Source organism: Grammomys surdaster, unplaced genomic scaffold (genome assembly GCF_004785775.1).
Source record: "Grammomys surdaster isolate TR1022 unplaced genomic scaffold, NIH_TR_1.0 125767, whole genome shotgun sequence".
In the NCBI taxonomy this organism is placed as follows: Eukaryota; Metazoa; Chordata; class Mammalia; order Rodentia; family Muridae; genus Grammomys; species Grammomys surdaster.
In genome coordinates this window covers 2786174-2809403 of record NW_021620598.1, presented here as the reverse complement: position 1 = coordinate 2809403, position 23230 = coordinate 2786174, and the positions used below count along the sequence as shown (strand labels likewise).

Here is a 23230-nt window from a genome sequence, read left to right as displayed (position 1 = left end):
TCTACAACCCCCTGATCTCCATCAGCAGGTACCCCTGGCCATTCTGTGGACCAGTACCCTGAGGCTTAAACACTGACAGAGCCCATCTGGATGAATGGCAAGTGCAAAGAGCTGGAGGATACAGCTAGGGGTACCTACTGTGTGCCTGGGCTGCAAGAGACTGTCTCCGAGCTAATCCCACCCTCCGCCACAGGCAAATCTGTCCCTGCCGGATTCCATCTGCTTCAAGAGGACAACTCAGGCCTTCATAGCCTGCAGGGCAGAAGGCAGGGCTGGAGCAGGGACCTGGAATCCTTGGCACTATCTCCTGTCCTGTCCTGGACAAGGATCTCTCTCACTGGTTGGAGGCCAGGCTGAGCCCCTGAGGAGCTGGGGGCAGGGTCAGTCTGGTACCAGGTAGAGCCTCTGAGGACAGGACTGGTCCTGGCTTCTCTGAAAGAGCGACTGTGTCCTCCTGTTTGCCAGCACACAATCATTTCCAGGACTATTTCTGATGGAATGAGCCCTTCTCCGCCGAAGTGGGGCAGACAGCTACCTGTGTGTGAGGCCATAGGGGGTCTTCTGATACACGTGACAGGCGCTTACTTTCCTGGGGTGGGGGTGGGGGTCCTCCGGAGAATCCAGGTTCTGCAAGATATAAGGAAATCAAAACAGAGGTGTCAGCTTGGCAGGTCACGTGGCTCGGCTCAGATGCAGAGAAGGGTCAGGGGTAGTGTGGCCTTCTCTTCCTCAGTTACTCCCAGAGCCATCTGTAGATAAGAAGTCCCATACACTATCTTACACTATCTACTGTGACCTTGGCACCAGAGGCCTGGAGTTTCGGGTCACAAGAGACAGGGAACAGCACTGAATGCCATGCCTGGCTTTAACCAGTTCCAGCCTGCCAGGACCCACATCCCAAACCAACTCCCTGCTATGGCTCCTAAGCAACCCAGAAGGCCTAGCCCCTTGTCTAGAGTCCTTTGTGATAAGAAGAAGGAAGGGATGTTGGCTGCTAATGCCTGGCTAAGACCCTCCCTACCCTCCAGCCCTACTGCAGCACCCATAATTTCCTGTGGCCAGAATGTTCTACCACCATAGATCACCCCTGCCTACACTGCATCAGACTTAGGGTCCCTCCAACCTCACCTCACAATGCCTGCACTGACCCTATAGACATGGGAACTTTGGGGCAAGCGTGTCCTCCGACTAGCATATATCCTGGGCGTGGCAGGGCCTGTCGTCCGTAAGCATCCCATTACTTGCCTTACTCTGAGAACAACACACTGGCTAGCTGAAGTTTATGAAGTGCAAACAGAACTCTGGGTCATTACCAAGAGGTAACCTCAGTAGTCATTAACAGTCAGGAAGGGGGACAGGCCAAGAATGACAGCAGGAAACCAAGCCAGGAGTCAGGCCGGGTCACAATGACTTAAGGCTGCTCCTCCTCCCTATACAACCTGTGGTGTTTTAGCCTTGGTCAGAATTACCTGCTTCTTTCCTGCCCTCTTGAGTCCACCATGGTCCAGGCATCCATGTGTCCATGAACCCTGGCTGTAAGACTCGGGATATCCCCTTAGGATTACGGCCCTCTCTAGAACTTGTTACTATAGGACTAGGGACAAGCCAAAAGCAATGAGGTCTGTCACATACGCCACTGCTTACAGCAATATCTCCAGAGAATGAGTTTTTTTCTTCAAAACTTGAGACCAGAGGGACTTGCTGAGGGCTTCTTTGATGTGCTGGACCCTGAGACCCACCAGGGATAGCTTGCCTTTCTCCACCTCCAGACACTGTAGTATCTGCAGGCAAAACTGGGAACTGGATGCTATTCTTCATCCACACAGGGCTATAAAGGTCCTAGAGAAGTTAGGGGACAGGAGGGAAGAGCCTGGGGCTCTGCGTCTACGTTTCTGATCGTATTTCTTGAGAAGGGAATGTCCTATGGCCATACCATTTCTTATCCGACAGCTAGACCTCTCCTATCTCTTCTTCTGGCCTGGGCCCTTTCCACTTCTGGGCCCACAGTGCACAGATTTCCCAGTTTAATGATCTTGGGATAGCTGCCTGCTGCTCAGATACTGTAGCCTGGCTAACCAAGCCTCACCAGGGGAACATGGGACTGCTTCCCTAGGAAAGAAACCTTAGTGGCATTGAAACCAGTAAAGCCTGCACCTGCTCAGCTCAAAGAGGGGCACTTCCACAAACAAGATGGTGGGGTGCCTACAGAACCAGCAGAAGAACCAACCCCCCTTTTTTAAATAGCACAATTTCATGTCTCTAAACAACGTCACTATCTAAACTTAGAAATTCCAGGCTTCAGGTACAGGGCCAAGTGACACAGGATGAAAAAGTTCAGCCACAGGAAATAGAAATGTTGACCAGACTTTGGCGAGGGATGAGGTGGCACTGAGTACCATCTTACAGGGGGAGTGGCTGAGGCTACATGAGACACCTAGGACCTACAATGGACCTATGAAAGCATGTAGTTCCCAATGCTGACAGTACAGAGCTTCTGCCTACAGCACAAGGGAGGTTCTAAGGGACCTGGTTTCACCCTGAATGACATGGGGATGCGCCTGGGTGGGCATAGTGGGAAAGTTCTTATGGCTGCTCAAGGGGACCCCAGCTGTAGATGGCTTTGCCCAGTTCCCTCTAACTTCAGACATGTACCACAGACTTCCCCTTGGCATTCAAGTGTCTTTTCACCCACTCTGCCTAGGGCAGTAACTGATCCACAGAGCCGAGTGACGTCTAGGTCTGGGCAGTAACGGAACCACAAAGCCATGGACAGGGGATCCCACTGGGATCCAAGAGTTGACAAATGCTACAGTATCTGTCATAAGAATCTCTGAATAAATCACAGATGTACAGTACTCCCTCTCAGGCTGAGGAGCCTCCCAAAGCTGTTCCTCTGTCCCTTAACATGTTCTGTGGTATAGTCACCTGTGTGACAGGGCCACATTGGGCCACTTTTATGGTTCACAGCCCATCAAAGTTAGTGCTGAATCTATCAGACCAAGCACCAGGCAAAAGGTCCTGGAGTTCTAGCCCAGCCCTACCTCAACCTCATTCCTACCTGGGCTCACAACCACAATTAGGTGTGCACGCAGGATTCAGTGGGGCCATGACATCCATCTAAGTTGGCAGAATGACTGTCCCTGGGAGAGCTTTGGCTCCATCCAAAGCCAGGATGCATGGCCTTCAGGAACCTGCTTACTCTGAGCCACATGTTTGTATATTAAGAGGTCATTTTTATCTGCTATACCCATGGACTTCATAGGCAAGTTATAAAGCAGTGGCGTGTGGGCTTCCCATCCACCCACCAGCATCTCTTAGTGGAGTTTCTCACTGGCAACCACCCACTCCCACTAGTGTCCGGTTGATTCTATAGATCAAGCCACCACCAGATAAAAGGCCATTTCCACACCCACCTGGGATGCTTAGATAAGTCTCACGAAAGATGCCAGTGTCTGCGACGGTGACATAACAGGAGGCCCGGGTCCCAGGGGAAATCAGTCCTGGTTTCATTTTAGGTGTTGTTTCCGGATAAAGGAATCAGAACATCCTAGCATACATGGGTCCTGCCCTAAACTAACACCAGTGCCGTGGTCATCAGCTAGCTGGACAAGGGAGATACAAACCTCACAGAGTCCCTAAGATACCCAAAAATTGTCTCTGCTTGTTAAGAGGCTCGGTGGTGGACGGTGCTATTTCATGAACATTTTGGCAACACCTCTGTTTTGAGGACAAACATGTAATGGTAATTTAGGCGGGGTCAGATTATCTCTGGGCAGATGGTTAACTGTATCACTTCAATGTTTTCCTTCCAGCGCAACATTCCTGAGTCAAAAGTCTGAGGCCCAAAGGAAAAAAAGAAAGCAGAGGCCAATAGCCCTCTGTCTGGCCCGGCATCCAACCCAGCTATGCATGTGCGCATGCGTGCGTGAGTCCGGCTGCCCCATCATAGTTCTCATGGGCCAGAATCCTGGTGGGCTGTGCTGAGCATTGCATGCGTTTAGCCATGGAGCTGAAGCATCGGGCCTGAGGAAGTTGGTGGTTGGCTTCTAGTTTCTCACTAGACAAAAGAGACCTGCCGCGTTGTGTGTGAGTCGTCCTGGTCTCTAGGGAGACTTAAGAAGCAGGGTCCCAGGTTGAAGGCAAGGAATGCTTTCAAGATAGCTGCTTCAAACCTGGACTCTGGAACCTTCCAGGGACCCACCAATATCAGAGTTAAAGTGAGGCAGAAGGGGAAGGTGGGGGCCAAGGTTGATAAGGAATGGGCCCCTGGCTGTGCAGCTCTTACCCACTGGGCAACAATGAGCTCGGGGCACGCTTGGCACATAGCTATAATCAAGAGAGAGTACGCCCACCTCACTGGACAGAGACATATTAGATATCACAGACCCCAGAAAGTGAATGGCAAACAGAAAGCTGGTAGACAAGGTTGCTGCAGTGGGACTGTCCTCTCTCAGGAACTCTCAGGCCTGTCTTTCAGGAAACAGCCTTATTGAGGTGTAGTTGATGCATGGACCAACCTTAGAGGGTGCCATGTTCATGATACCGGAGAATGTCCCTAGAAGAGGTCCTGGTCTGGGGGTGGCGGGGGGGGGGCGGGGAGGGACCTTCCTTCCGGTGCCTTCGCTCTTGGAGTGTTCCCCTAAAACGCACCTGAGCCGGGCTGTAGGAGCCATACATGGTTATAGCCATCCTGCCCAAGGAGCTCCCAGTGTAGACATGGGTGAAATGACCATTAAGATTGTAAGCCCACAGCGTACGAGGTGAGCAGAAGGCTAGGAAGGCTCCTAGGTTGTGAGTGACAAGGAGTCCTAATCAATTGAAAAAGGGTGTGGAGACACAAGGCTTGTCAGGAGTTCCACTAAGAACACAGGGTGGTAGCACACACCTTTAATCCCAGGACTCCAGGAGCAGAAGCAGGTGGGTCTCTGTGAGTTCAAGGCCTACCTGGTCTACACAGCAAGTTCCAGGCTAGCTGGGGCTACACTGTGAGACCGTGTTTCAAAACAAACAACAACAATGAATGTCTCACTAAGGAGATTGGCCTTCAACTGAGAATGGATGGGAACTTTCTTTTAGTCGGGAGCATCCGGCAGTAGTCTGGTGAGACCGTCAGGCTTTTTGGTTCTATCCACTAAGGTCCCTGCAGCTGTGAACAGGGTACAGGCTAAGGGGTAGTCTGTAAGTGCCTGATCTCAAGGGGTAGTCTGCAAGTGCCTGATCTCATAGCCCTTTCCTTGTTCTATACAAAGGGAACTGGGCAGGGGGCAGGGTTCTCTGAGGCCACCCAGAGACCAGATGTCTGAGCCCGACACAGTAAAGTTTGGTCTCTTTCACAGTGATTCCTGCCCAGAGTCTTGTTGGAGCCTGACTCTAGGAGACAATGTAAAGGCTGGGTGTGGGGCCATGCCCACAGCCTCTCTGCTTTCTCCATGGCTGGTCTCTAGGGCATATGAAAGGGGGGGGCACAGGACAGGTAGTGGGGGCAGCAGAAGAGCCAGTATGTCTGGCGGTAAATCATCAGGCCATGCTTTATAATTATCTGGGTACTTAAGCTCCCCTATCTTGTCTCTCCCTTCCCTAGGGAAATTTCCTTCATTTCCTACGCTTTCCCAGACTCCTAGATGTCTAAATCAGCCCGGACCAGGCCCAGCACTCTGCTCTACCCAGCTTCTCTTGGCCTACAGCTATCAGGTGGTATGTCTGCATGCTGCACAGTAGCTACCAGAAGTTACTATCCTCATCCAAGGTTCCTCCTGGGCCAGGGAAGAAAACTAAAAATGCCACCACACCCACCCCTGGAGTCACAGAGACAGACTCTTCCTGAATTACTTTCCCGGACAGAGGGGTGGACAAGGAGCCTAGGAAATCTAAAGGTAGGAGGAGGCCGGCACAGCACTTGAATAGGGAAGGAAACAGAAAATATGAAGTCAGGGTATCCCGGTACTTGGGCAGCAGCAACTGGGATATGGGGCCTGTTTGGTTCATAAGGAACCCCATGCTGATTCCACTTAGATCCTGCCTGCTGTGAATCCAACTCTTCTTATCTCTTCTTACCTAGCTCTCACACAGAGTCTGAGTCACTGTCCCCATTCTGCAGATGCCAACAGTGAGGCATTGAAGGCAATGCAAGTGGCTTAGGTGACTTAATCTGATGCTGACTGGCAGTTCCGGTCCTGGTGCAGTAGCCTCAGTAGTACCAGTACCTGTGATGGCCCCCCACAAGCAGCCGGGAGCCAATCTTTCTGTTTGGAGGCTGCTCAAAAGTTGCCCCCAGAGCCAGTGCCAGTGCATACACCCATACTCTCTAATGCAGCTTCGTAATTCCATGAAGGAGGAGGGTGGTGTGCTACCATGCCACCAGCGTAAAGGCCGGGTTGAAGCTGTCACAGATACGAACAAGCCTCAGGTGAACTACGCAAACCCACCATGTGTGTATCCCTTTCCCAGGCCTCCCTGCCTCCCTAGGGATGAACCCACTGAGTTTTTAAAAGTGGGATCCCATTTTAGGCCTATGTTTCTGACCTCTGGAGACCTCTTCAGTTGTTTGCAGAGCCCTCTGGCAGGACTGAAGCTCTCTATTGCTGCACTCATAGCTAGGTCACTGGGTGCCAAACAGATGCTAAGGACTCCGGCTGGCTCATGCACAGCCTCTTTAACTACCGTCTCAGATACATTCCATGACCAAGATTCCTTTAAAACCCCCTTCTCTGAAAGCAAACAAAACCGTAGCCTGGACACCTGGAGGAGCTAACATTGGTGTGACTCCATTTTTCTTTCTCCTTTCTTCCTCTTCCTCTCTTCCTATTTAAGTACAACTACAAGGGACACAGGAAACCTGCTAACCCCCTCATGCTGACGACGGTAAGCCAAGGGCCAGAGACTTGAAGGGGTCTAAGGTCCCATAGGTTCTATGACTGGGTGGGAGTTCTGGAATCCAGGCAGGACTGTCTTGGGTCACAGCTTCTCTGGGCCACAAAAATCTGTGTGGTGGGAGTAAGGAAGGATCAAGTCCTGACACCATAACTGGCCCAAAGCATCCCTAGTGATTGGCAGGGCTCTGAACCCACCTGATACTTCCCTGATGTAAGCTGGCCAGTGTGGGCAGGGCTGGGACCCTTGGGCTCCCTGGCATAGACCGAGTGGTGCTCAGCAAATGCAGGAAGAGGTCTCTGGGGAGGCCTTGAAGCTCAGGGGCAGGGCTCCAGAAAAGCAGGCTGCTCTAATGGAAACCAGTCAGTGGCTAACTGCCCCCCCCTTTGGTTTCCATGGGGACAGGATAGGAGGTGGAGCTCTGGCGTGGCTGCTGCAGCAGATGTGGCCTGTTCAGGGCTGGTGGGGGGGGGTGGCGCCTGGCAGGGAGCCCTGGGACGTGGCAGGAGTAGGGCTGGGCGCGGGGCCTTGCAGCCATAGCTGTGGCGGTCAGCTTTAAAGAAGAGCCCAGGGCTGTCAGTCCACCACCTCCAGGAAGTCTCCTGGATTCTTCAGGTGCTCCAAACCCAAGACCTGAGCCTCCTCAGAAGGGAGTAGGCCCACGGCATCTCAGTGGGAACCTGGCCCTCCTGAAGATATCTGTAGTTGTCATACCAGCCATGTAGATGCTCTGTGTGCCTCGGGCCTGCTGGTACTTGTAAAGTGTGTTAGGGGTGCGGGGGAAGGCTGGAGCACCACATGGTCCTCTACTGTACTCTGGATGGTGCTAATCGCTCTCCTCCCACAGGCGTACTTGGCCTGGTGTGCTACGAGGCCTAAAACCTGTGATGGGGCCCTGAAGAATTCAGGGAGCTCCCTACCACTCTGATACGCAAAACTGTGGGCTTGGGGACACGTAGGCCACACCAACTGATGCAGCTGAATGGGACTCTTAGAAGTCTCCCTCCTTCTGTATGTTGACACACTTACCATGAAGAACTAGCCTTTTATGAGCCAGCCCACCATGACCTAGGACACAGCATCTAGGCTCACAGTTCCAATTAGCTCCCTGCCTCAGGGCCATGGAGGAACAACGGTGACACCACGCTCCCTCCTCATCTCTCGCTGCTTCCCTGAGGGTGGTCCACAGCACATCAGACCATATAGATATGGAAACCCTGAGTATCCTAGCAGTATCCTAGACCGTCAGAAGACCGTCAGAAAACTCAAGCCTACAGACTCCGGCATAGCGGTGATGGTAGGTCTGTCAGAGAAGTCTCTAGCAACCCCAAACCTCCATGGCCTAGACCCTCAGGACAATTCCTTTTTCATTGCAGCAGTATTCCAGGCCAAAGGAAAGATCCTTACTGGTGTTGGGTGTCTAAGGAGAAACCAGCCAAAGTCAGCCTCCAATTGGCAGAAAATAAACGGGGTCCAACGCCAGATTGTGGCTGTGGCAAAGCTTGCCGGCCTCTCTGCACCTTGACCTGCTTGTATAGAAAAGTTAGCATCCAGCACTCATTAGACGGGGACTTCTCTCTCTAGGGCAGGAACTGTGCTCTGCTTATTCCACATTCTAATGTGTTCAGCATGGGCTCTGGTCAGATGTCGAGACAGAACGGGATTGGAGACATTGAAACAAAAGTGGTGGCTGTGTTTTAAAATGCTTGACAAGTCTCAGTCTGGGCCCAGCACTTAGTAGGTACTCTGCAAAAATCAGTTCTCCTGGTCACACAGAATAAGACCTGTTTGTGGTATGTAACCTGTACTCGTGCTCTCTGGGAAGAGCCAACTATGGCTGAGCTCTAGCCTGGGCCAAGACTTTCAGCCATGGAAGTCTTTAACTGGGCCTGCTCACCTGGTCTTATCCCCTCTCTTGTCAGCTGGACACTGACCACAGTGACCATTCCTTTGCTATCCTGACACCTAGCCTAGCTGAGGTCCTACTTACATGCTTGGCCTTAGGTGCTCACTTTCGGGTACCTGGCATTGGCCTCTCAGCTGGATGGCCCAGGGGGTCATCTATTGAAGAGCGACCCTGTCTCAGGGGCAGAACTTACTCAGGGTGCTAGAGTACACTGGATACAGGCCTGAGAGCCCCCGCACCCTACCCCTCAGGTGCCGAGTGTCCCAATGTACTGGCCTTGGGAGGCTCAGTCTACGTTCACAGAAAAGGCCCAGGATGATTAGAGTGTGTCTCCTTGCCTCTGGGACCTCTGACAGCAGCTGTGTTAGGTCTATCAGAAGGTGCCATGTTCTAACACCTGGCACGCAGAATAGGTGACTAACTGGGACTTTGAAAGCCCAAGCTCAGGTGAGGTTCATCCCATGAGCCCTGGCGGGGCAAGAGCAGGGATCCCGCCAACCACGCCCGAGCCAGAAGCATAGCCACACCCACCCCAGGAATCCTGGGCAGGGCTGGGCACCCAGGAAACTGGGCCAGAGGTTCCAGCACATACTGGTGTGGCCAGGCAGCCTCCTGAGCACCACTGCTCCAAGCCTGCACCCCTTACCCAAGTTCAGAAGCCTAGAGTCCAAAGGCTCAGTGCTAATGACTCTCTCCCATGGTCCACCCACGACTGCTACCATTCGGCCACCCCACATGTAGCCAAATGCCCCCATGACATCACAGATACTTAATCTATGTGTCTGATGTCCTCCCTTTTAGAGAGGGGAAAAATGGAGGCTGACGTGACCTTGCTTAAAAATTCAGGCTTCCTAGATCTTCCAACTAGTTCACAATAAGGTTAAGAAAGCCGACGACTCACAGGCTTCCCAGTAAAACACTCACATGAGCTTCCTTCCCGGTCTGAGCTGATGTTGCTTCCCTCTTTTTAAAAACCAAGCTCCAAGGCCTGTCAGAAAGTGGGTCATGACGCTTCTGTCCCACCTCATCCGACCCTTCAGTTGTACAAGGTTTCTGACAAGCAAGCCCTGCCCCGGGTCCAGCATGCATGCGACATAGGCACACACAGACCTATCCAGAAAGGCCCAGCCCTTTTGGTGGTTCCTTATAAGAAGGCCCCTAGCAGCTGACCAGTGGCAGAAGCAGGACTTCCGAGCAATTCCCCGCCCTCGGCCCGCCTTCCCAGATTCCCGCTCCGGGCCCGCCATTTCCTTTGCTGGGCCCTGAGGTTCACTCTCACTCTTCCAGGTCTGAAAATGGCCGGCGCCTGGAACTGTCCATCCATGTAAGAGGAAGGCAGTCCAGGCCTTGCCTGGGCCTTTCCTGGGCCTGGTGAGTACCTATGACTATCTCTGTTCTGGGACCGACTGTATCCCACCCCCATCTGCCTCAGCTTCCCCCAGTCTAGGAAAGGAGGCTCATCTCTGGCCCCCAGGGATCCTGACGGGCTGTCCACTGTAGTGATTGCAAGGGTGTACAAAAGGCTTCACAGTCCACTTGAAGAAGAGGACGGACAAAATCTAAAAGGCACTGCTCGTCTTGGTGAAAAGTGCCCATCTCATACTGGTACCTGGGCCAAGCTGGAATGCTAGCGAGTGGGAAACTACAGAAACCTATGTATGTCTGTACAGGTCACTCACATGTGTATTTGTTCACGTATCTCTTCAAAGACCTCCTTGTACATCCATGTTCCACCTGTACATGTATGGGGCACATACTAGTGAAAACCTTAGCTGGCCCACGGGGACCTGGAGAAAAGCCCAGTGGGGCCTGACTCTTGACCTAACTGCTTAGCTGCCTGAATCTCTCTGATTCCCCCACCTCTCCAAAGGAAGGAGTGATTGCTACAGAACACACTCCATTAACTAAGCTTTCTGGTTTGGGGTTAGGCCTCTGCTTTCTGTTCCCATTCTACAGACTGAGGAAATCGAGGCTCAGAAAGTGAACCGACATAACAGTCAGAATACAAAGTCAGCCCAACTCAGCTCACTCCCATCCCCCACACCCCCAGCATGTGCTCTTCCAACAGTGAAAAGCCCCTGTGTCCCAGACCTAAGCGGTCCTGAGGCCATGTCCACGCTTGACACAACACTGCAGATACCCTCTCATTTTGCCTCCGCCTTTACGGTGGCCAGCCCAGCCATACATTCCTCTGTCTCTGAGGCTGCAGCTGACAAACTGACGGACCCACAGGGAAAAGATGGAGAGGTTAAAAACTCAGACTCACCACACCCAGCCAGCTGTGGCGGATTTCATCAATTTTTTATCTCCACTCTTCTCTAAGATCTCCACCAACAGGTACAAGCCTTCAAATAAACAAACCACAGAAAAGGACTTCTATTAACAATTGGTTTCAGAGGGCTGGAGCTCCCGGGGATGGGTGTGGGGGGCTAGACCCCTTTCCCTGCCTCTCTCCCAAAGCGGGAGCCTCAAATGCTCTCTACAGGCAGGGAACACAGCGATTGAATCCAGAAGTACAGAGGTCAGTGCTGAACACATGGGATAGGGGGAGAAAGTGTGGCTTAGAGCTGATTACATCATCACATGTACACAACTCCCAAAATAAGCAGTTATCATCGTCTGCAAATTACTACGGCTGTAAAACCTCTGGCCTCCAGTGTGTTGATACAGCCCAATAAATTCTGCGCTTCCTTATCTTGCTGAGATATATATATATATATATATATATATATATATATAAAATATATATATTTTAAATTTATACCTACTCTGTGCAACTGACCCACTACATTTTTTTTCAAGTCTGGACTTAAATGTACTTTTTGACCATTTGAAATATTTATTATTTGATTTCTTTTTCCATGCAGGCGGGTCTCAAAATTATGACATGAACGTCGACCCAGAAGAATCAGAGGCCCAACTTCCTTCTAGTGAATAAGATATTAATAAATTCCATGCTCCATGAGTTGGAATTTAAGGGTATAGATAGGGTGCTCACACAGCGAAACAAGGGTAGAAATTGGTAATTAAGTAAAACACGCAAGGACCTTTGACACGGGGCATTTGGAGTCTTGAAAGACGGAGACTAGGATGGGTGAGCCCTGCAGGTGAGGAGCTTGCCCCACCAAGCCTGACAACCTGAAGTCAATTCTTGGAAGCCACGTGGTCGAGGGAGAGAATCGACTCCTGCAAGCTGTGCTCTGACTCTCTCATGTGTGCCATCGTATGCAAATGCCTATACACACCAAGGAATCACACAGACACACACACACACACACACACACACACACACACACACACACACGTGTATGCGGAGACCAAAACTTGAACAAAATTTAACAAAGTGACGGTGCTCCACCAGCCCTTCCAGAAGATCGTGGGATAAGTCTGCTTCTTGACACAAATGCATCGTGTTTATTTTGACCTCAGTTCTTCGAAATTGTTGACTCCACAATTAAAATATGCCGTGTGTTCCAACAAGTACCAGGCAGTGGTAATGACAGACCAGCCCATCTGTGCCTCGAGAATGTATAATTTCTGTCTATAGTGGAATTTATATAGAGGCAATGATGTAGAAAGTGCCCTGCCTAGTACTTTCTTTCTTTCTTTCTATTTTTTTTTAATACTGTCAAAAAATATTGGGTGCCATGGGAAGTGTTGAGATTTTGCCCATTTTAAAAAAGAAAACAATCTGACATTTTACATTTCGGGGGCAGGGGGTCTGATGCTAATAGAATTCAAAACTTAAGGTGGCAACTGGACATTTACAATCTCATACTAATAAGGATGGTGTGACAGACATGTACTAAGAGCAGCGGGTAGATTTATGCAGAGAAGGAGGTACTAATTTCACCACACAGATATTTATATGAATTCTTTTTCTGCTGCTTTTCCCTACCTTGTCCAAAAAGAAGATGATTTAACACTTAGGAAATTCTACCACATATCCATCCAGAACTTAGAATTGGAGATTTATTCACCTACATTAATTATTAAAACAACAACAACAGGTGAGGGCTGGACAGCGATTAAAAAGCAAATTCTTTCAAGCTGCTAGCCTCCCCTCCCTTCTCTTTCTTGCCTAATTCTCTCTTTTGACATGCTTTTGCCTTTGAAATATATTGCGCTGTGAGGTTTTTTCCTCCCCTATTACTTTTATTTTGCCACTAGTGTTTTATCCGATGCTTGCTAAATATTTGGGTGGAATGAATCCTCCAGCTTGCAGCAGCAGAATGTGGCTGTCATAATCGTGAAAATGTTTTAATTATCTCAGCTCTATATGCCTGTCTCCGCAGCCCCAAACCCTATGGTATCTACTGCTGCCTAGCGTAAGAACAAAAGCAGCTGGGTTGGGCTCCATTTTCATATTTGGTGGAGTCTTCTCCGGGCGGGCGGCTGCTGCAGCCAAGCACCCCGGACACATAGAGCCCATGTGCCTCTGGACTAAGGAAACAAAGATGTCTGTACTTGGGAATTTTCCTCTTCCTGCACAGTGGAACTTTCTGTGTTAGATTTCCCGGTTCCCATAAATCAAGACCCCAGCTACTCTCAAGTAGGGAACCAGGCTGTGGTCGAGGGCGCTTTTGTCAGCCTGCCAGAGGGGTGGAGGTGAGCGGGCAGCTGGGCTCTGCAAATGTCACCTTTTTATAAAGGATGGGGCCTGGGACTAAACTCAGACGGCCACTAACTCAGCTCGTGGGCAGCATAGACAGACGGGCTACACAAAGATCTTCAGGGGCTCCTGCTTCCATTAGCCACAGTTTAGACTCTGTGTGCCTGGGCACAACTCTGCAGGTGAAGAACTACTGTGGGACAGGGGGTAGACAGACCTGGGGACCACTCGGTGCTCTCCAAAGGTCTGCCTGGTGGCTGGAGTCCATGGGCACCTCTTGCCCATCCTGGCCAGGTGGTTACAGGCTGAGCACATTACTGTGAGGTAGATCCTCTCCGCAAAATAAAAAAATATATAAATAAATAAGAAAGAAAAAGAAAGAAAGAAACAAGAAAAAAAAAAAAGAAAAACCTTAAAAACAAGCGCTTTAAAAGCAGAGTGTAAAATATCCCCCAGATATTACCCACACTGCGCTGTTAAGCCAAGAAAAGCTTTCTTCTTTTTAAAATAAAAAATTTAAAAAATAAAAACGAAATGAAAGGCAGAAAGAACTAAATCCCTAAACTGTGGGAATGGTGGCATTAGGGATTTGAGACAGAATAAAAGAGCCTCTGTTTCTGAACATTAAGGTCCTCCCTCCTGTGTGTGGCTGGGCCTGCCTGTGCCCTTTGCTGGAGGACCCTACGATGGTTCTGGGTTTTCCCTCTCTGCTATTCCCAGTACAGCCAAAATTTTAAAAATAAAAATAAAGAAATGGTAGTGAAATACTGAGACCCCCTTCAACGACAAAATGACACAAGGCGTGGGGGGGGGTAGTCTGCCGACTGATGCCTTCTCCAGCCCTCACTCGGCTCCTAACAGAACACGCAGCCACTGTGAAATACCGAACCGTGTGTTATCATTATCATTTCGAAAGCCCTAGCTTTGGATCTTAAAAATAAATGGCTTGGCTTCTGCTTCTTCCCTGCAGTTTTTGGCAGTGCCTGCTTCACTCAGGATTGGGGTGGGGTGGGGGGGGTGTCTCTGAAATAGAATTTGGGGTTTGGGTTAAGCCAATTAGAGGGAAGCAGACATAGCAGGCACAGAGCACAAGATGGCAGGGCCCTCGGCTCATCCCCAAGCAGGAGAAGGGGAGAAGGTCACTTACCAGGAACCGGAGGACAGGGTCACTTTCTCAAAAGCCAGCAAGTGAAAATGTTGTCCCCTGCCCTGGCTGGGTAAGAGGGCTCCTGCCAACCAGCAGGCCGTGCCCAGGTGCCAGCCTCTGTCGGATAGGCCTGTGGGCCTCCTGGGTTCTGGTGTCCATCAGACCGTAGGTCCTGGCCTGGGCTTTGGCCACTCTGGCACTCGGGGTTAGGACTGCCAGGAGCAAGTGGCGCTGGGGGAAAACCCGGCTGCCAGCCTAGGAGGACGAGGAAAATGCTACTTTTGTCTCCTGCTCTCTCTCATCTGGCACTGGCTCCCAGGGAGGGGGGGGGGGCAGAGGCGGCCGCTACAGCTCTGCCCCGCCCACCAGGAATTTTCGAAAGATGCTCGTGGGTGCCTGGAGGATGGCAGACGTGGCAGAGGCGGGTGGGCTGGGCCCCCAAACCCACCACCAAAAAAAAAAGGCGGGGGCTGGACGACGGGGAGAGGAGGGAGGATGCCACAGTGCCTGACCACTCAGCAGCTAGCCTGAGGAAGCCTGGAGCACCAGCCCAGCCTCAGCCCAGGCAACAGCCAGTTCCGTAGATGGGCAGGGTGGCCCTGGCGCCATGTTGTGACTGCCTGGCTAGCCATGCCGTTCTGAGGGGCCTGGAGTCCAGGCGGCCTGAACTGCTCCAGATAGAGGCCGCATTGTTCCTAAGCTGGGTTCTACAGAGTAGCAGGAGGTGGCCTGTCCTCGGCTGTTCTCCTTTGGGAGAATCAGAGCTCCCACTCCCGCTCAGGGTGACCCATCCCAATCATGGAGGCTTCAGCTGTCTGTGGCTTTGAATTTAGCTAGTGTCCACAAGACAGCTCTCAGCCTCCGTTTTCTCATCTATGTCATAGCTGACGGGACGCAGAAAGCAATCTGCCTGGTGCTGAGGACTGTAGTTGGTACCAATGCCTGGGAGAGCCAAGAACATCCCAGGGTGAGCGAGCAGCCAAGAACATGGAGAATGAGTGCCAGGGTAGACCTGAGCTACGTTGCCTCTGTCCTCTCAGATCCTTCATTGTAACGAAAACCACTCCTTGCCACTGCCTTGGGGACACATTCCTATGCTCCAGCCCTCTGAAACAGCCAGAAGGGCAAAGGGCCCGATCGGGGCGATTTTGCTTAAATTTATCTCCTATGGGTTGCATGCCTGTGCTGTGTCAGCTTAGCTGTCCTCTCTGCTTCGTGTCACTGTGGGCCCTTTATATGACATCAGAGGCACTCCATAAGACTGGAGTATGGGAAACAGCTCACGAGTGGGATGTGCCATCTCTCCTCAGACACCTAGGCACTACTGGGTCAGCTCTGCCACAGAGGATGATGTGGAGGAACCACTATGCAAGAGTCTAGCTCCTCTTCACCGTGTGGACAAAGTAAGGGCCTCTCTGTATGTAACGATTCAGGCAAAGGGTGGTCAGGCAAACTATGCTCTACCCTGGCTAGCCTGCTTGTTTCATACCACTTTCTGCTTGCTCAGACAGTCATGCTGGAGGCTGAGGAGAGGGTGGGCACAGTAAGCTAGGAGGAGACAGCCGGGAGGAGTCTCTGGTCTCTAGCTCTGGTCTCACGCATAGGGCCACGTGACTGCTTGCCAGCTGACACCAGAGACAAAGCAGGTAGCATTCCGATGCCATGCGCTCGACCAAGAACGCCATGAATCCATGCCAGCAAGGGTTTGGCATAGCTGCCAAGAGCCTGGCCCTGGGAGGAGAAGGGTCCCTATGCTTTGTGAAGTGGGACCTGTTCTGCCAGTCTACAATACAGAGAAGCCACTACAAACCTACCGGTGGCTATCTGGGGCTCCTGCTGAGACAAGGGAGAAGAGGCAGAACCTGGGTCACAGAGCCATATGAGAAGGTGCCCCCCACGCACATAAATATCCAGTATTACCACAGTCAGAAGTGACTACTGCTATGCTCAGCTCACCATCCAGGAGACAACAGCCTCACTGCAGCTATGGCAGGCCACCGAAGCCTTGAGATACTTGACATACCACAGAGGGCAATGGGTCCTCATCGGATGTAACTGTGCCAGAACCCAACACCAATAAGCTTTTCTCAAAGTAGGAAGGCTTAGCAGTTGACACGCGTGGACTATGATATGCTCTTGAGTCTGTTCGGCTCAGAACCAGCCTTGCCAGGTCCAGGTGCTATACAACCCAGTAGCAGATTGGCCACAGCTCTTCTTACTGCCCAAAGGGATAGGGGAGGAGGCTGTGGTGCTGGTATGGTTTATAATCATTTAAGATATAATTATAAAAGACTGACTTGGATGTAAATATCTTTTTTAAATATACAGAAGGAGATTCTAAATTGAAGATATTTCTACTTGAGTGCCCCTCTGGCTAGAAATCCAGCAGAAAGAGCAGTTCAGGGAAAAACACCCAGCCCAGTATCAGGAAGCTGAAGCATCTGGGATAGCATTTCACTGTATTCCAAAGAGAAAACATACGCAGCCTCAAAAAATATATTATTGGCCTTTTTACTCTGCCTGCCTCACGTGACAAGTACTGATTTTAACCTTACCCAAGTCTGATGGCCACCGCTGCTCATAACTGATTGCTTCACCATTGTCTGAATACTGAATCCCAGATATCTGTGTATGCATCTGCAGCACAGAAAAAGAGACTCTGGATTCCAGACTCCAACTAGAAAATGCCAAAATCTGACGGCAAGACTGTACTGTGTTTTGTGCCTGCTTCCTCCAGCAAGAGAATATAACCCATGTTTTTGGATTTGTTTTTGTTGTTTTGTTGTTGCTGCTGCTACTGCTGTTTTGTTTTCCTGGCCAGAATCATTCGTTCCCATGATTTCGGCTTTTTCATACCTACACTCACAGCCTTAGAGGATGTCTGGACATCCATAAGTCTCTCTGCTTGGCATTTTAGAGGTGCGGGTTAATACAGAAAGTGGGGTGCTGAGAAGTTCCAGCATTCAAAATAAATAAAAGATACAAAAGCAATTTTGAAAATAAAAGCTTACTCAGAAGACAAGTATCATTGATGGAAAATTCTTCTGAGTGATGAGTAGCTGTTCCCTGCTCAGGCTCTGTCCCTTGTCTGTCTTCCTCCACTGGCCTGACAGGAGTGTTCTAACTAAGGGTCACCTGAAGTAGCAGGTGTCCTCTGACTAAGGACCCCCTTGGAAATTCCCAGAATTGTACGATGTTGGCCCTCTCCGGCAATCTCCACACAAACCCTAGTCACAGCAATGCCACTCTGAGCCTCAGCTGCTGCCCTGGCTTTTAAGGTGGCCCACCACCAGGCACAGCTGGGGCTCGCTCAGTCTTTGGAGGGTAGGCTGGGCAGACTCTCATTGGTATAGAGGCCTCAGGGCTAAATCCAGTGCATTCAATTAATTCAGAAGACAGTCTTCATGGTCCCACATACTGGGTTAGTTTATCACGAGTTCCAAAATACTTTTCAATAGTTGGGAGTATAAAGGAGGGCCAGTGTGGGCTTCTCCACTCCAGTCAGACTCCCACAACCTACAGGCCACTCCCAAGTTCATCTGAGAGCAGGATGTGAGGAGGCGGAGGAGGAAGAGACACTGGAAAACCACAAATATGGGACTACATGGTCTGATGAACCCCCTGGAAAGTGATTGTCTCATCCAGGCCATTCTGTTCACTTGCATCCTGAAACCCAGCTAAGCTGACCATGCTTGGCCTAAGGGAAACCTCATGTGGCTCACAGTCCACAACCTGGCCACCTTTCCAAGGACTGCAGACACACTCCAGTGGCCTTTGAAAAGAAATCACAGAAGGAGAAAAATCAATCAGTGAAAGTTTAACTCCACTCCGTAAAACAGAAGACGAACTTGCCGGTTGAAATTTCCCAAGAACTGCAGCTCAGGGGACTTTCATTTTCCCTGTAAACCTCTGCCCTGACTGTGAGGTCAGGGTCCAGCCAAAGGAATGCTGGTCAGTCCTCAAAATAAATATCCCACATAAAAGATTCTTTGTCTTTGTTTGAAGACAATTGTTGCTTTTTCTTGCCCATCTGCTCTGCAACATCAGAAAGTGTGGCTAGTTTCCTTCAGGTTTTTGTGTTCTAACAAGGTGCCTTGAGAAACTGCGTCTTTCTCAAGAACTATGCCAGGGGAAAATTTCTCCAAAGCAAGCTATTTGATAAATGTGCCTGGCCAAGGAGCACACCGCTCATCAGGCTGGTGAAACTCTCTTACTGCATCTACAACAAGAATGAATGGCAGTTTCCACGGCCATTCTGGACCACCATCTGGGTACAAAGTTCAGATCGGGACTAGCCCCCTGCAGTCATTTTTCCAGGAAGATCTCATCCTGCCCTGTGAAGGGGCAGCACATTGTAAGTCCCCAAGTGAACCTCTATTTCATCTCCTGTACCTAATTCACATAATAGTCACATTCACACCAAATCCCTGGGACATGGAAAGTTCTGGCTTTGCAATTTCCTGCCAGCCAACCTAAGGGGCTAGGGAGTCAACTTCTTGGTGTACTTTCTGGATAAACCAGAAGTAGGCTCCATTACCTGGAATATAACATAATATATCATATGTAATATGATGCACAGGGTATTAAGTGATAAATATATAAATAATTATAGTAATTTGATTTACAATAATGGCCATCGAGTGCTCCCAGGCAACACACCTGGAATTGTGCCCTACGAAAATAATGTTGTCTGCATCCTCTGAGACTGGTATCTCTATTCCTCTATGGATTGCTCAGGGAACAGGTTTTAGGGAGGCATCAGGACTTGCCTGGGTCACATGGTGAGCCAGAGACAAGGACAAATTAGAACCCGGAATGCTCCAACTCTACTCCCTGATGTGAGCATGGGCACCCCAGCCTCTTGAGCTCTACATCAGTACTCTTCACTCGACACATGCAAATATACCCCGAAAATCCAACCGCAGCAATACAAATGAAGCATGGCCATCTTAAGATGTTTCTTTCCTGGCCTGGAAGGCCTGGCCCTTTCCCTATGCAATGTTCCTCTTTCAAGGCCCATAGGAAGTTCTCCTGGACAGACGGGAGCACTCACCGAGCAGGGTGCCCATCTGGATGGACAAAGTCCTCCACATCTCTCTCTATCAGCCTTCCTGTAGGACCTTGTCTGTGCTGAGCTGGGGGAGGTTATGTACCCTGCTGGGGACTAGACAGAAGCAGACAGGTTTATACAGGTCGCCAGCCAGAGGCACAGGCCACACTGCTACAGAGCCTGAAACATGCTGCCATAGGAGAAGATACTGGTGGGCCTTATTGCCATGCTTACCTAGTGCTTAGCCCAGCCAGCGTCGGCCAGTACCCTGGAAAACACTTGCCCAGGACAGTGTGAGGCACGATGAGGCTCTGATGTGGCCACCCTGGGACTGGCCTAATTTAACAGCAGAGAAAGAGGTCCATACCCGCAGGCAGCTCAGCACGGCAGTCCATTTCACCAGGGCCCGTTTAACCTGTCCCTTATAGTAAATCCAACAGGGAGGAAAATAGACAAATATTTGTTCTCCTCCTCAGAGCCTCCTCTTTTGTGTATGTGTATACAAAAAAAAATTAATGTTGCCAAAACAAGTTATCCGAACATGGGAAGATGTCCTCAATGGCCGGCCTCCCTGGAAACAAACACCCGTAATCCTGTTTTTTTCCCCGGGTACTAGGGTCTGCTCTGGCAGTACTGATGTTTGACAAAATAGTGGCCTTGGTTCAAGGTCCTGGAACAACCTCCTCTGACACCCTGGCCTTCCCTGCTTGCTTTGGGTTCCACACAATGGCCTGGGGAGTAGAGATGTCCACTTGTTTGGAGGTCTGCTTTAGTCCTACGTATGACGAAGAACTTCAACTAGTCACCTCACAATCTCCACCCTCCCACCCCTGTGCCGTGGCTCTTCTGTGGACAAGGGAAAACACTGGCAGCATTTTGTCGGCAAGGCTACAATGGAGTGTGAGCTTCTGTTAAAGACCCCATGGTGGCCAACGCAACCAGCTCTGGGTGGGCACATATCTTCCACGGATGCACTTCTGCATCTGAGATCGCTCCCAAATGTCTCACTCAGGGCTCTGCATTTGCTAAATGCCTTGGATTAAGTAATAAATAAAATCTCCAAGCAGTGACCATGAACAGTGCAAAGTAGACTAACAAAAAAAAAATCAAACACATGAAAAAGATGGTCAAAGTTAGTCTTCGGTTGCTATTCTGACTCTGTCAAAAGAAAGCCTCCCTACACTGGAGTTTTTATCCAGGATCAACTAGAGTAGGCAGCCCAGGGCGGTAAGCATAAAGCAGGCCTGAACTTCTCCGGCCTCGTCCATATTCCCGGAAACAGGGCCTCAAATGCCAGCTCATGGCTCTGGGGTGTTATGGAAATAGGTGCCCCTCACTCTGTGTGATTTGAGGTGAGTGCCCCCAACAAGGCTATCCAAACCACATCCAAAAAGTGACAGAAGAGCAGCGTACTCACGTACATATGAAAGCAGGCTTAATCCTCAAGGCTGCTGTGTAGTTTTAACCCAGGCTACACACACACACACACACACACACACACACATGTAGAGACACAGTTTTAATTCCCAAATAGCCAGACCTTATGTGCTAAAATAAAATGAAGCTATTGCTGGCCTGGAGAGATCACTTAGGCTTTTGAAATCCAACTTTGAAGAAATTAATTTCGGTGTTACCTAAAAACCCTATAATTATGTCAAAGACAAATTCTTTCACCTCTTTTTTTATTTTTATTTTTTTGATCCCCACAAACCTCCTCAAGCCTGCTAGCTGGGCTGTATGAGCCACCTATAAGAAAGTGCATTTATTCAAGAGGTTATGAACTGGGTTTTGTTGTTGTTATTTGGTTTTGCTTTGCTTTATTTAACTGCCCCATAAACAAGAACTTCCCACACAACGGTCTTCCACTGCACCCTGGAATTCGGCTGCTACGCTGAAGGTTCACCCTAAACCAGCTCTGAAAAAGTCCATCTAGCATTAAATAATATTTTTAAAGTAAAAAATTATTTTAGTAAACCAGTTCAAATTTTCGAGAAACGACTTAGGCTTCCAAATAACATTTCCAAACACCGCTCCCCCTGCCCCCAACAGATGTTTTCTCTTCTCTATTGTTTAAGGTGCCTGCTATAATATTTTATATGCTCGATAAAAATTTCTACGTGGCTAGCAGCCCCCACACCTGAGATCAGAAGCTGTGTTTCACAAATCCCAAGTTCTGGATAGAGGACAGTGTGGCGTTCTTTGCAAGCTGGCTGGCTTCGGGTTCAAGAGCAACCTACCTCGGATGTGTCCCCGACTCTGAAAGGCAGTCCCTGCTGAAGGACCCCTCTTAGAAATCTGCCCATTAAATATTTAAATACAAAGTAGCTAAAGTGAAAAAGCTCTTACCTCTTCAACCTTGATCATGCCCGCGGCGCACAGGTCCACCGCCCTGCCAGACCACCTCTTGGCCACCGCTAGCGCTGCGCTGGCACGCCCGCGGCCGCTGGCTGAAGTCCGGGTGACTTGCGTTGGGCTCCTGGGCGCGTAGGAACAGCCGAGGGCAGTGCAGAGCCGCTCCCGCAACTCTTCGCAGGGTGGAACGGCCTCTGGCCAGCGCACGGCGAGGCCCCAAACCCCGGACCCACCACTCTCCGGGCTTCTGCAGTCCTACATCCAATGACCCACCACGCAAAAGAGTGGCCCGAAGGATCAAGTCACGCGTCCACGGCTGGCGCCACTGGAGACCTTTGTCCCGGACGCAAACGAGAGCGTGCGGGCCCGCGTGCGCCCACGCCCTGCCGCGGAGAACCGGGCCGGCGTGCTCCGTGACTTTCTCCAAGTTCACGTGCATCCCGGAGCGGCCAGGCGGGCACAGCGGGCCCGGACGCTCAGAGCCTGGCCGTCGGGCGGGCTCGGGACCCAGCGGCCCTGGGCGCGAGCGGGCCCACGGTGAGAGCCACCGGGGGCGGCCGAAGGGCACCGGGACGGAGCGGACCACTCGTCTGGCGCTGCCCGGGCTCCGAATGCAGCCGCGGCTTGGCACAGACGCGCCGCGCGCCCGGTGCATGCTAATGGCCGGCGGGCGCGCCATGAATTATTCAGCAGCGGCGCGGAGAGGACGAGCGCGGCTCGGAGGGCGGCCTGGGCCGCGCGTCCCCCGCCGCTGCAGAGCGGCCGCACCGACTTCCCAAACTTTCCCCGGCCCGCACCGAGGATGCGGCCCCCGCGGCGCCGCGGTCCCCGCCCGAGCGCGCTGGCCGCGCTTCCCCCCGTTGCCGCCTATTTTATGTCTTTTGTCTCGGAGTTGGCACCTGTCCCAGAGAGCGCGTTTCCCTGCCCACCCCTTCGCCGCCGGATCGGGGCGGGGGAGGGGGCACGGGGGACCGGGGAGGAGGGGACGAGGGAAGCGAGGCGCCCGCGCGCCCTGCGTCCTGGGGAGACCGCCCGGGGGAGGCAGCGGCCGTACCCGAGCACCCGGGCACCCCTGCTCCACGGGGAGGTCAGAGCTGCGAACGCGCCCGGAATACCAACGAGGCCGCTGTGCCCGCTGCGGGCCGGTGCGTCCGGGCGCCGCCCCTCCCGGACGGCCCCCACCCAGACGGGCGCGCTCAGGCTGGGCGGGCGGCGGGAGCTGCGGATTCGCCGCCCCGGCCCCGCGCCTGGCCCCGCAGCTCCGCGTGCGCGCCCCCGCGGGCACGCCGCCCC

General features: G+C 51.4%; 1 long non-coding RNA gene across 1 annotated transcript in view; it reads right to left on the bottom strand.

The window, feature by feature from the left end:
* Nucleotides 1–554: 554 nt before the first annotated feature.
* Nucleotides 555–23230, bottom strand: part of LOC114639915 — a 51121-nt gene continuing 28445 nt past the window's right edge. Inside the window, exons 2-3 of the long non-coding RNA XR_003714076.1 lie at nucleotides 11043–11121; nucleotides 555–627 (exon numbers count right to left, since the gene is read on the bottom strand). This is a non-coding gene — a long non-coding RNA (uncharacterized LOC114639915). The remainder of the gene's footprint in view (nucleotides 628–11042; nucleotides 11122–23230) is intronic.